Here is a 14,650-nt window from a genome sequence, read left to right as displayed (position 1 = left end):
TTTTAGAACATAGTGAGCTCAAATATTTGTTTGGACATCTGAATTTGAATGATAGGCAAGAAAGATGGTTGTCCACACTTAGTGAATTCAACTTTGAAATTAAGTGCATCAAAGGCAAGGAAAGTAAGGTTGTTGATGCTTTGAGCAGAAGAATCCAAGTAAATCACTTGGCAATTGTAAGTTCATACGAAATAGATTTGGAAGAAATAATTAAAATTTTTGGATAGTAGGATGAAAAATACCAACAAATAAAAAAAAGGTTGTAGCAAAGCAGTGAGGATGAGGGATATCACCTCACTAAGGATGGCTTAGTCAGATTCAAAGGCATAATTTGTGTGCATAATGGTGATGAAATGAAAAGACTAATAATGAAAGAGTTCCATGTTAATCCCTATTCAGGCCACCTAGAGTATCAAAAGACCTTTATTCCCATTAATGTCAATTTTTAATGTAGAGTCAAAGTGTGATATACTAAAACATAAGACAAGAATCCACTCTACTCTTTACATCGGAAACCAATAATGCTCAATGAAAACAATAATTAGAAATAGGAAGAATATCAATGGCACATAACACAATATTTATCTCTAGAAAGAAACTACTCAAAACCCCGACTATCTATATTGCATTAACCAAAATATGTGAGAATAAAATACAATACTTGTTGCTCCTGAACAATTCCTGCACAAGTATAATCTAACTCTCTACTCACAAGCTAGCTTAAGCCAATAGTTAGCCTATTATGTTGCCTTCCAAGCCCCTACTTCCTTGCGCAATTCCTAAAGGAATTAGCCTCTATTTAATGAGGCAATACTTCTTCCATAACTACGCAATCCAAACTGAGGTCCTCAACTGATTGCATGTGTTATCACTTAAGAATTCTAATTTCAAAACCGCTCACATTAGTTTGATGGTAAAAAATTCAGTGCTAGTCTAGCTTTGAGTTTTTGTTTGCCTTAGAGTCTGAGTCTAAGGAGTCCACTATGCATCCTCATTCACCACTGGTCTCATAATTTACACAATTTCCATGTGTCAGCTTTGTTCAAAGGTTATTATGTGCTACAAAGCCCTTTAGGTGATTTCGTAGTGCATAAGTCAGTTTTAGGTGTTTTCGTAGCGCAACATGTTTCAGGTGATTTCGTAACGCAGAAGCTCGGTCTAGATGATTTTGTGCTGATCGGTAGCAGACCTTACCCAGCTGTCATGTTTATCAAAATCCATTTGGTTTGCATCAACAGTTGTCAGCTTATAAGGTTTTTAGTACCCCAGCAGATGGTGTTTCATTAGGTTTATCTGGAGCACTCTTTCCTTGGAAGAAGCCTTCTGTGGTAATCAGTGGAATCAACAAGGGATCAGACTGTGGATATCACATCATTTATTCTGGCACTGTTGCAAGTGCAAGGGAAGCTCTCATGTCAGGGGTTCCTTCTATTGCAATATCTTTGAATTGGGAAAAGGATGAGAGCAGCGACAGTGATTTCAAGGAAGCAGTGAGGAATTATTTGAAATGGTCAGTATTCCTGCCTGGTTCACAATGGATACCAGACTTGGAAGCATGTCTGTGCATTTAGATACACCCCAATGCTTTACTGCTGAAATGTATGCAGTTGACTTAAATGTTCCAGATGCACCAGAGGAACAGAAGATAAATCTTGCACAGGAGACTCTCCGTGGACTTTTGGCACATTGGTTGTCGAGGAGACGACAACGGTTGGCAACTCAAGCTTCTGCTAATGGGGATTTTCCAGCAGGGCAAGAAAATGCTCTCAGGAATCATATTTCATCCAGAATAGATGTCCATGATGATGCCGAAACCCATATTGCTGGAATTCATCCAGCATTCGATTTCTCAACTACGTCACCACCATCAATAATTACCGAAGGTTCTCAAGGAGGCCCATGGCGTAAAAAGATAACAGATTTAGATGGAACAGAGGATGAAAAGGATTTCCCATGGTGGTGTCTAGAATGTGTACTGCACGGCCGACTTTCCCCTAGAGAAAGTTTAAAGTGTAGCTTTTATTTGCATCCATACGAGGGAACAACTGTGCAAGTGCTTACCCAGGGAAAACTCAGTGCACCCAGAATATTGCGTATACAGAAAGTTATGAACTGCCGATAGCAATGTTTGCTTGTGCTCGTTTTGGTGCTGTTCATTCAGTTGTATTTGCTGGATTTTCAGTAGAGTCTCTTGCTCAACGAATTATACACCACAAAGCTAAAGCACCGCTAACTTGTAATGCTGTTCGCAGGGGTGCTAAAGTCATTAATTTGAAAGAAATAAATAGACTCTGCACTGGTGGAATCATCTAAAAATGGAGTTCCTGTAGGTGTCTGTTTGACATATGCAGATGAGTTTGCATTAAATAAAAAACACACCATAGAAGAAAGGAAGAGACATCTGGTGGCAGGATACAATTCCAAAATACATGACCGAATGTGAAGTTAGATGGATTGATGCAGAAGATCCTCTGTTCCTTTTATATGCAAGTGGTAGTACAGGGAAACCTAAAAATGTTGCTCAAAGATTGCTGGTCTTGTGAACTCAGTTGGTCTTGTGAACTTGACAAGTCTGGATCTAAAGATGTGCTCAGGGATTCATGGTGAATTGGTGCATCTAAAAGGGCTTACAAAATCAGAAGCATTAAACATTGGATGGTGCAATTGTATAAAGAACTCAAATTTAAACCTATGGCTGGGCTTACAAACTTGAAGCAAGCTGCAAATTTCTCGAAGTTTTGTTGCTTTGAATCTCAACATAAAGTCATTGCTGGTCTTGATAAGGCAGTAGAAACTATGAAGACAGGGAAGATTGCCCTGATTGGTGTTTCTGCTGCTTGTCGCATACGAAAAAGCTGCCTTTGCTTAGCAACAAATGCAGTCTCAGTAGATCAGTGGGCATTCCAGTTCAAGCTGTGGTCTACTATACGGGATGACCAGATATGCCGTTTTACTTCAGATAGTAAAGAAAGGTTTCGGGGCAATGTTGGTGTTGTTGTCACTACATACAATATGGTGGCTTTTGGAGGCAAACGTTCTGAAGAGTCTGAAAAAATCATTGAAGAGATTAGGAACAGGGAATGGGGTCTTCTTCTTATGGATGAGGTACATGTGGTTCCAGCACATATGTTTCGTAAAGTCATTAGCATTACAAAGTCTCATTGTAAACTTGGGCTTACAGCTACACTTGTCCGAGAGGATGAGCGCATTACTGATTTGAACTTCTTGATTGGGCCCAAGTTATATGAAGCCAATTGGTTGGATTTGGTGAAGGGAGGATATATTGCTAATGTACAATGTGCTGAAGTGTGGTGCCCCATGACAAGGGAGTTTTTTGCAGAGTATCTGAAGAAGGAAAATTCTAAAAAAAAAAACAGGCCTTGTATGTGATGAATCCAAACAAGTTTAGGGCCTGTGAGTTTCTCATCCGTTTCCATGAACAACAACGTGGAGATAAGATCATTGTTTTCGCAGACAATCTTTTTGCACTTACTGAATATGCAATGAAGCTCAGGAAGCCTATGATTTATGGTGCTACCAGTCATAGTGAAAGAACAAGGATCCTGTATACATTCAAGCACAGCCCTGATGTTAATACCGTTTTCCTTTCAAAGGTGGGAGATAACTCAATTGATATTCCTGAAGCTAATGTGATTATACAAATATCGTCTCATGCTGGTTCTCGGCGTCAAGAAGCACAACGTTTGGGGCGTATCTTGCGAGCAAAGGGTAAGCATCAGGATAGGATGGCTGGTGGGAAAGAAGAATATAATGCTTTCTTTTACTCCTTAGTATCTACTGATACACAGGAAATGTGTTTGTGTTAGCACACATGCACATGGGAAAAGCTTACAACACACGAAGGACGTGGCACTTATTACTAATTCAAGAAAATCAACATGGCTAATTACTTCCGAATATCCTTGAGGAAAACAAAGGCATAAAAACAGGGACAGTTTCCTGTTTCTCAGCAGAGGTAAAGGGATACGACATTAAGGACCAGTAAGAAGCTTCGAGCATCCATCACAGCTAAACTAAAAAAGACCAATTGTCAGAGAATGAGCCTGTTTTCTCCTTTTTCTCGTAGGAGCACCATCTTGATTGTAATAAATGATATGTTCAGCATGATGTCGAATTAGAATCCTAATTGTTTTAGGTTTCTAGAGCTGTCAATTTGTAGTCTGCTGTATTTATTAGTTAGTTTCAAATGTTAGTAGGTGTCATCATAGGCAGAATTGGAGTTCCCCTCACGCTGGAGGAGGAACCTCAGTTAGGTAGAAGAGCTCTATATATAGGAGAAAGAGCAATGTAATCAGGGTTGGAAAATTTTATGATACAGCTTGTATTTGGCTTATGTAAAGACTCATTTTCAGTAATATAATTTTGACTTTACTTCTCAGGATTCATGAGGGATTTCTTATGTTCAGAATGTGTGATCTTGTCCTTTCCATAATTTTTACAGTGGTATAGATGTATAATCACTCAGAATTCACTGAATGTGCTCTGATTTCCTGTATGCATTTATAAACTGTGGTCCCATATGAGTTATGTTCTGAATGTCTAAATGCTGAGTGCCCTGACTTCTATGTAAGGTTGAGTTCACTGTTATATTGAGGTGTTGTTGACTCCATAAGCCCAATGGATAGTTGTTTAATGTGTTTCCAGCATTCATATTTGTCACATTTGTTCTATAAGAGTTAGCCATCTTAATCTTTATCAAAATCATTAACCTTTGAGAGAGCCCTCTCAGGTTGAGGAGGCTAAGCCTCAGCCAAAAGTTGGTTTGAAATAGTTACTTAGAGTCAACCTGACCAGCAGCCTATCAGGGTCTGATTTTGAGATAACATTTACTTGAAGCAAGCTGCAAATTTCTCGAAGTTTTGTTGCTTTGAATCTCAACATAAAGCCATTGCTGGTCTTGATAAGGCAGTAGAAACTATGAAGACAGGGAAGATTGCCCTGATTGGTGTTTCTGCTTCTTGTCGCATACGAAAAAGCTGCCTTTGCTTAGCAAAAAACGCAGTCTCAGTAGATCAATGGGCATTCCAGTTCAAGCTGTGGTCTACTATACGGGATGACCAGATATGCCGTTTTACTTCAGATAGTAAAGAAAGGTTTCGGGGCAATGTTGGTGTTGTTGTCACTACATACAATATGGTGGCTTTTGGAGGCAAACGTTCTGAAGGGCCTGAAAAAATCATTGAAGAGATTAGGAACATGGAATATGAGATAACATTATACATCTATACAACTCGGAAAATTATACAACTGATAGTACATTGTCCCTGTACTCTAATCTCAACTGGGTTTTCCTCTGAACTAACATGCATGAGTTATTCTTGAGTGAATCTCCAGTTAGATGGAGTAGCATTGAGGATGCACTAGTGCACCAACTCAATACTATACCTCTACTAGTTCCTCCAACAGTTAGAACTAGTTTAATTGACTATAACTCAGTCAAACTCAGTTATCTAATTACAACTCAAATAAACTCAATCTGGACCCCTAAAACTTAAGGATCACACTTACATGACTTCAGATAGACTTCCAACTCTAAATTCCTAAGCTAACTAAGTCAACTTAACTTAGTTAACTATTATAAGTTGCTATGAGAACAAAATTACAATTTAATTCACAAGTCAATTCAAGGACAAATTAAATTAGAATTTCTAGATGTTATTTTTAACATTTCTTGTTACTATTTTTAGCACTCCCTCTCAACAAGAAAGGAATTCAACTCTATCCTGATACTGAACCTTTGGAATATTATGCATGCAACACTTCTATCTAGTGTTGTTGATACAACAACTCCTGAAAAAAACAAAAACAAAAAACAAAAACAAAAAATAAAAACAAAAACAAAAACAAGAAAAAAAAAAACAAAATAAAAAAAAAAAAAAACAAAAAAACAAAAACAAAAAAACAAACAAACAAACAAACAAAACAAAAAAACAAATGAAAATAAAAACAAACAAACAAAAACAAAACAAAACAAACAAACAAACAAACAGAAAAAAACAAGCAAAAAAAAAAATGAAAAAACATCCAACCTGAATCAATATGATGCATCTGTCATCAAAGTCTCTGACTTCTACTGCCTCTGTCAACTGAAAACTGTGTGCTTCTACTGACTCTGCCTTTCTTCACTATTTTCAACTCTTCTCTATGCTCTTTAGTATCTAACTGCTCTAGCCTTTGTCACTCTGATTTATGACTGCATCAACCGCCACTAATTCCTCATGCTACTATGTATTTTGGGCTCTCGTAGTAAGGTATGATCCATGAGACAAAACATCTAAATGGACCCTACCCAATTTCAGCCCTCTTGGGACTATCACTTCACATCGCCCCACCTCACACCTAGAGGTATGGCTGCATGTGCTCCCTCTTCCCACTTCACTTGAAATTCCCCCCTACTAGAGGTATCTGCATGAGTGGATGCCTCCACTCAGTCTCCTCTCTGCTTCTCCAATTGTGGATACTCCACAATTGTCTGAGACTGCTTCTGGGGCTGCATGTTGAGAGGTAATTCACTCTCCCTCTCAACCACTAAGTCTTTAACCTTTGCCTTGCTCCTCAAGGCCTTTCATGCATCTTGTACCTCAATAGCATACACGTTCTTGACTCGTGCATTGATCTGTTTCACCCGTCCTATGGCGATGTGTATAAGGAAAACATTTCCCTTACTAAAAATCACATCATAGCCACGGTCTTCCAATACCGCAACTAAAAAAAGATTCTTCTTTAGTCTTGGAACATACATCACATCTATGATTCTGAGAGGGGAGCCATACTCCCTATTAAAGGTAACCGTACTAATCCCAGTAGCACTATACCTCTCGTCATCTCCAAATTATATGTTCTATTTGAGGTCTTTCTCCTCAAAATCACTAAAGAGATATTTGTTCCCCGTCATATGGAATGAGGCACCACTATAGCATCCCATTACAGTGTTGGGCATGCATGCAATGCGAGTGAAATCAAGTTTGAATTTTGAAGCTAGAGCTTCACCTACTGCCGCTACTGATGGCTCCTTCTTGCTTGCTTTCTTCTATAGGAAATTCGTGGCATAGTGCCCATGCTTGTGACAGTGAAAACACTTTACTTTCAACAATTCCATCTTATTTCCCCTGCCTCGCCTTGGGACTTCTTTCCATTGGATTTCTTTGCTTTTCTAACTAATGCAAAGTGCTCTTCCAATTCTTTGGAAGAGGTCCCATCTCTGGTGTTCCGTCGAAACTCTTCTTGCACCAAATCTGACCACAGTTGTTCCCAATCTGGCAGCTTCTCCCTCCCATTGACAAAGTCCTAATAACTATGCCAACGCTTGGGAGGTCCTAGAAGAGCTAGGCTCACCATATCGTCCTCAGCAATAGTAATCCCAACACTTCCAAGCTCATCTCGACAATGAGTGAACTTGGTCAAGCATTCGGAATTGAGTCACCCTTCTCCATCTTGATCTTTCTAAGTTTGTCCTTTAGTGCCAACTTCCTATGCTCACTGCTATTTCGAAACAGGTCCACCAGTGCCTTCCACATTGAGTATGGAGTATCCTTTCCATAGAAACATGATACAATGTGATCTCAAATTCCCTCAAGGATAATCCGCCTCGACCTTCCCACACATTTTCTCCATTCCACCAACTCTTTAGCATCCAATGTTGGAGGCTTAGGAATGTCTTGATCAGTGAATTCCATTAGGCCATTGTCTTCCAGCACTACTTCCATCTTGTCCTTCCAGGTTATGTAATTCAATTTTCCATCCAAGGCATACTCAAGTCTCAAATTGTAGAAAGCCATTTGTCGACTCTCAATTATGAACCACAAATTCGAATTTCCCCTACACAACAAAATCGAAATCTCCTCTTCTATAATGTCTTCAACTCTAATACCATGTCAATTTTTACTATAGATTCAAAATCTTATGTGATTGTTGTAGCGGCTATAACCACCCTCCAAAATTTTCCCTTAGCCTATTTTGGAACCTCCCTACCAACCTTACACAACACTTTGTCTTGCTTCGTCAAGTACTCAAGCTTCAGTGTTTTCCTCGCACAAAGTCATCCTATCGATCATAGTCGATCCATTCCCCTCACAGGCTGCTTACCCAAACTTGGTCCAGCTGTAGGCTGAGTAGCTTCCCCTAGAAAATTATGCATTTCTAGAGGGCAGAAGCCTTCCCTCCTAGAATTGCGCAATCCTCTATGACAGCCTGCTGGGCTCCAGGATTGCGCAATCCTGCCAGCCAACCCCCCTAGCAGGATTTGCGCAAATTTTCCCAGCAGCAGGCTGTTCAACCCAAGATTTGTGCAAATCTGGGTAGCAGTCAGTTGCTCTGCCTAGAAATTGCACAAACCTCTTGGGCAGTCAGCCCAGCTCCAAGCCAGGAATGCACATTTTTCCCGAGCAGTTGAGCACTCGCATGCATGAACAGTCTGGTTGACCAGTTCCACCCGGGACCGAGGAAACTTGACTTGCATGCATGCATGACTTGATCTTCTTGGAATAGCAAGAGACAACATGAAAAAGGCATCCCATGATTCAAGGAGCTATTTTTAGCAGTTGGGGGTTACATGCAAAGTTGTTTTAGAAGTTTCCCTCCAAGTGTCGTTTTTTCCTAGATTTGTGGCATGCGCGTCATGAGACCAAACTTATTTATTCGACGCATCAAAGCTCATTCATTCACATTGATCTTGGAGCTCTGACATCCCACAACACATCCAAGACTCTTCGACACATCTAACTCAGCTATTCACAGGTAAGTGGCCTCAACTTGTCTTTTTCAACATTTCTATCACTTTTTGTGTATTCTCTTGTGTGAGTGATGTTTTCTTGATTTCTTTGAACGTCTTCTGTCGTTTACATGTATTCTAGCTTTTCCTAGCTATGTTTCAATTTTCATCACTATCTCACTGTTGTCGCATGCATGAAATTTTTTTGCATGGAAATTTTCCCAACCAATGAACGGCCTCACCCACATGCATGTTGATATGTTTGTTGAATCTTCCATTCATGTTTTGCATGCATTGTTTATCACTTCTGCTATCACTTAGTGTTGCCATGCATTTCATTGACTTGCTTTCAATTTCTCGTTAGCGAGTCGAGCCAACCTTGGCCTGATCTCTGCCCTCACCAAGATTGCATTATGCAATCCGGGGAAGGAAGGCTCACCTTCCTCTCCATATTTGCGCATTCTGGCCCAACACTGGCATCTTGGACTATTTTCCGCATTCCTGGAGAACAGTGGTTGCTTGGCCCAAGAAATTACGCAAATCTGTCCCAAGGCCAGCCGTACTTCCAGCTAGGATTACGAATTTCGCAATACCAGTAGCCAGCTTCCCAACTGGATTGCGCATTTCACAGATCCAATAGCTAGTCTAGCGTCCCAGACATCCCAAACTTCCTTTTGCACAGTTATGGCAGCTAGTCACTCAGCCTCCGAGTGAAATTTGCGTAATCTTGCTCACTAGTTCCCCAAGTATGTGCTTTGTCCTTCCCCATATTTGCTTTGTTTTCACTGACATATTTCTTGCCATGCATGCTGATTGTTTCCAGATCTTTCAGGTGTTCATCTGTCTCAATGGCTTCCAAGATAATAGGATCTCAAGACACTGATGGTATGGTAGCTGGAGCAACAACTGAGCAGGTGTCCTATAGTTTGCGGATCTATGAAGATACGAAGTTGTATCTAGACAAGGAGATCAAACTGAAGCAGAAAGAGGTGAATGAAACATTCACAGGTTATTTTGGGGAAGACCTTGAAGACTATCAGGTGTACATGAAAATCCATAAGTCTAGCTTGTACCGGATTGCATGCAGATACCCTGTGTTCCCATGCGTGGATATGATTCACTGGATCATCTCTCACATTGACCCCGAGACAATGACCTTAAGCAGTGTCAGTGGGACGAAGCTTGCAACCTTCTGGGCACAAGATTATGATGAGATGTATCAGATGACCAAGCCCATGACTGTCATGACTCCCCTGTTCAGCTTTCCCAATAGTAGAGGCCACTCCAGAGACATTCTGAAGGATTGGGTAAAGGAGCCAGCTCGTTTCAGGATGACACCCAATCAGATTTATAAGACGAATATATTGAGGAAGGCATACCAATTCTTGGTCATATTTTCATGTCGACTAAGTGGACAAGCAAGCACTGAGACCTTCCCTCAGAGTTGGGTGGTCATGCTGGACCAACTGGCTAGAGAAGGAAGACCATGCAACTGGTCTAGCATATTGGCTCATCAGCTGAAGGAGCAAGGCACGAAAGCTCGACAGTCACCCAATGGTATGCATGCAGAGATTGATATGTCTGTTTACATTCTAGATGCAATCTATTCCCGACATGAGTTGCTGGGTTTGGATGGGCATGGTCACTGACAGAGACTATTGTGAACACATATTTCAAGTTGTTGTCTGAATGCAACTTTAGAGGAGTGATCATACGTCTGTCTAATCATTTTGTCACCCCAGTGTACAAGTTGATATTTGAACAGGATCCACCCTACATGTCAGAGGAAGAGATGAAAGCATTGCTAGGCATTGCAGATTGGTATGCCTCACCGTCCGGCACGTTCATTTGAGTGTTCAGTATGGAGAAGTCTTTGCATGTTCTACCAAATTTCACCTTGGGCGTGCTTGTCATGCAAGAAGTAGCATACCACATCTCGGTAGGATTGACAGCTATATTGTAGTGGAAGAAGAAGGCACCTTGGCCCGCTCTCCCGTTGTGTATTGGGTTATATGAGATCCAGAGTATCAAGAAAGTGGATGTCGAAGCAGAGCATATGAGGAATTATCCTTTCGACCTCCGAAGCTTCAACCCGTATGACCCACATTGCATTGTGAAGGATCATTGTGCGAGAGTTCAGTTCAACTAGATCCATGGGGCATGTCATTGGGCTGACGAGGACTCGTGGAGATGTTGTTATAATTCCTTCAGACCCAATGAACAGGTTGGCTTCATCGTAGAGTGGTTAGCAAAGCAGCATGAAGCATCACCACAAAGAGCACCAGCAGTAGTAGTAGCAACAACAGAGGCAATAGAGCTAAGCATCCCTGTGCGCGACAAAGGGAAGAGGAAGATTGTCAATCGCATGGAGGAGGAGCAAAGATACAAATTTCGAGTAGATCCACTTGTAGAACAAGAAGCTATGGCTATTCAGACAAAGAGGTAGGAACGCGATAAGTGAATTGCATGAAGGCGGAGGGATAAGAAGAGAATGGAAGAAGCAGAGAAGGAGTTGCATGAGCTAAGAGAGAAGCTCCAGAAATAACAAGAGTTGTGCCAACAAGAGTAGGAAGCACAATAGCAGTAGATTTAGTAGAGGGCACATCACATGTAGATAGATGAAGCAGTGCCCATACAAGTAGTTGATTCATCTGAACAACTGGCATCAGGCGAACAGGATGAACCATCACAGGGGCAAGACTTTGCTCATGAGATAGAATAGGCGCTTGAATAGTTGGATGCAAACATGAAGCAGTAGGAGTTGGAATAGGATACCAACCTCATGCCTCACCACAAAGAGGTTGACTCACTCACTTCATTGTATCCCGATGATGAGCAAGTCTCGAATGACCAAGTAGGCACTGAGATCCTTGGTGTTCAATCGAAAGCAGAGATGCACAACATCTCCTTCGACGAATCTCATCATAGAGTTGTGCAGTATTAGACAGTACCAACTCCAGAGGACCAAATATCCCTTGCACAATTTGAAGAGCAAGTGATCGTGACTGATGTGCACAAGAATCCAGCTACGTTGGCTGATGCAACTAGAGTGTATGCCAAAGCCACTAGCTCAAGTGTTCAATTTCTCATAGCTGAGAATGAGCGAATGGTGAAGGAAGTACAGGTGGACAAGCAGGGAGGAGACTTGGTGACAATGTCCACCTGCGCTAAACTGAAGAAGGCAATACTATATGAAGTATTATCCTTGGACACAATTATGTGAGCATTATACTCCAAGTTTGGTACCATGCATCAAGAAGTCATTCATCTCCACGGATGGAAGTAGCAATGTGCGAGAAGAGTACGCATCTTGAAGAACATACATATTGTTGTTGATAACATGCAAGCATGGATGATGAAGTACAAGGGAGCCCCGCTTCACTTTCCAAAGATGATGAAGGCCAATGCAGTCGAGTTGCAAGCACGTATTCGGAGTCAGATCTAGAACTATGAAGACCTACCACAACTCATCACTAGCATACAGGCTTCCCATGCACGAGTATTCAAAATCATGGAGGTTATAGTGCACACTCTTGTGATCTCATCACTTGGGACCCTCATCCAGGTGAAGACCAAGAAGCAGGTCCAATAAAATCTTGACTCGTACTTCGATAAGTTGATGCGCACCGCCACCAGCCCAGACTTGCCTATCAGTGCAGACATCATGCACAAGTATGTTGCTGGTCCAGCTACACAAAAGACAATGATTTGCATGCTCATAGACAAGTTGGACAGAGGACCCTGAGCAGTGTACCCAGATTCTATGGAGGCAAGGTTCAGGTTTCAGACGGATGTCACAGCAAAACACACGAACACTCTCAAGGACTACCAATCTTCGCATCAATATGTCACTGTTGATCAGCATGAGGATGTCGAGCAATTGGATTTCTATGGTTGTCTAAGTCTGAATGATGTCTAGTTTGTCTTATCCAAGCCATTTTTCACATGGGTACATGTGCATTGTAATGTTGAGTCATGTCAAGTGTAATTCAAGTGTCAAGAGTGGATGTAACAATCATAGAGTAGGTGAAGAGTCATGAGGGTAGTTGCTTGGTCACAAAGGGGAATGTCGAGGGTCACCCCACCCTTTGCTATAAATAGTCCCTCATAACTCATTGTATAGGCTTTTGGTCAGCCAAGCTTCTACTATAACTATTTTGAAGAATGCTTTGATAGTATTGTAATGCGCCTTAGCTTCTCCACTACACGGATCTAGTACATCTCTTTGGAGGAGCAGGCGGATGTGGCTGTAACATCCCACTGTTGGGGCTAGCAGGTTTACATGGATGTATTGTATGATTGTGACTTACACTTCTTTATATATTAAGAGCCAACACATTTTCATGCATATGTTGTTATTGTAGTTGCACTGCTCTGGTTGCTTTAATGATATGTGTTGTTTAACTTACGTACTTGTGTATGAACTGATTCACATGAAATTATATGAATCTTGTTGTTAATGTGTTTCATATGTTGCTAATGCTGTCACCGTTTGTGTCGACTGTTGTGTTGGACATAAGACATACCTTTCACTTGAACCTTTCTATAACAATCGTCACACTCGTCTTGGACTAATCCGTGAGTGTTGTACGTGTTATTTGACCTTGTATGATGTGACTCTCGCATCCAGGTGGACTTCTCTGCAAGAATTTATGCATGTCCTTTGTGTTGTGTGTTCCTAGCTGAGTTGGGACTGATCCCTTTCAACCTGGAACTCACCTTCACCTCCTTCCCCCTTCAAAGTGTTGGAACCTCTCATACACATTCCTTGATTCACTGCATCAATCACACCCTTGATGTTGATAGATTTATTCTACTTGCCTCTATGCAACACTGCGGTCAAGGGATTACATTACGACCCACTACTGGGACTCCTACACCAAATGGTCTGAAGTCTAATTGGGACTTCTTACCAGGGAGATCCCCTTGACATGTTGGCAAGTCTAGCACCGTCAACATTTTTTGCACTAGAAGGAGGGCTTGATGACATGCAGTGTCCTCTCATCCAGTTTTTAACCTTTGCATATCTTTTATGGAGTCTTGCATTCTTCTTCCCTCAAGGTGTTTTTCGAATAGTGAAGGTGTCTCCATCTCGGGGAAGATTTTCGATCTCTTGTCCACTCACACGTATGATGGTGAAGGCGAAGTGGTATAGCCTGAGCACTTACATAACTTTCTTTCCATGATTCATGAGGAAGATGAGTTTTCTGACGAATAGGCTGGTTTGCTGCTTGCATACACACTTCGTGAATCTCCATTTCGTTGGGTGCTCAGCCTACCAGCTGACACCGTGCACTCATTTGAGCACTTCTGTGATCTTATTGAAGACACATTCTATCATTTTGATCCAGACCATCTTGACCAGAAATTATTACAACAACGGAGGGCTCCACATGAATCCGTTATTGATTTTTGGCAGCACTTCCGTGACTTGCAGTTTCAAGCTCCGAGGAGCTAGATGAAGTTTCCTTATCTCTGGGACTGATTCGAGTATTGTCTTAAGAAATATGCCCATCCCAAGAGAAAGCTTGAGATCAAGCCTCGCTCAACCTTCTTCATTGATGGAACTGTGCAATCTCATGTGGGAGCAGGCACTGTCTCAATGGACTGTTCGCCTCCCTCTCATTCAATAGTTCCACCATCACCCAGTGATGTTGAGGATCATGTTTGTACACCTGTTCATCCTTCACACTCTCCCAACATCACTCCACTCAATTTTCGCGCAGATTTGGTTGTGAGTCCTTCGAGTTCCCATATGCATTCTTTTCTTCGACCTCCGTCTTTGCACTCAGGTGTTCCTCTAGATGATGTTGTCTTGTGTTCGTCCATTCTGGACTCTTCACTTATTGTGAACGATGAACAACCCACTAATGGAATTGGTGTTGCACAACCAACATGCGTTGTCATTCATGAAGAGTA

At 41.4% G+C, this 14,650-nt stretch overlaps 1 pseudogene; it reads left to right on the top strand.

The window, feature by feature from the left end:
• The first annotated feature begins 2,691 nt into the window (after positions 1–2,691).
• On the top strand, positions 2,692–3,827 carry LOC149157930 (general transcription and DNA repair factor IIH helicase/translocase subunit XPB1 pseudogene; annotated as a pseudogene).
• The last annotated feature ends 10,823 nt before the right edge of the window (positions 3,828–14,650 follow it).

The sequence above is a fragment of the Pinus tabuliformis genome, chromosome 5_2 (genome assembly GCF_031772625.1).
Source record: "Pinus tabuliformis cultivar Carrire ecotype Pingquan chromosome 5_2, CPIR1, whole genome shotgun sequence".
Lineage (NCBI taxonomy): Eukaryota > Viridiplantae > Streptophyta > Pinopsida > Pinales > Pinaceae > Pinus > Pinus tabuliformis.
This window is presented reverse-complemented; position numbering and strand designations above follow the sequence as displayed.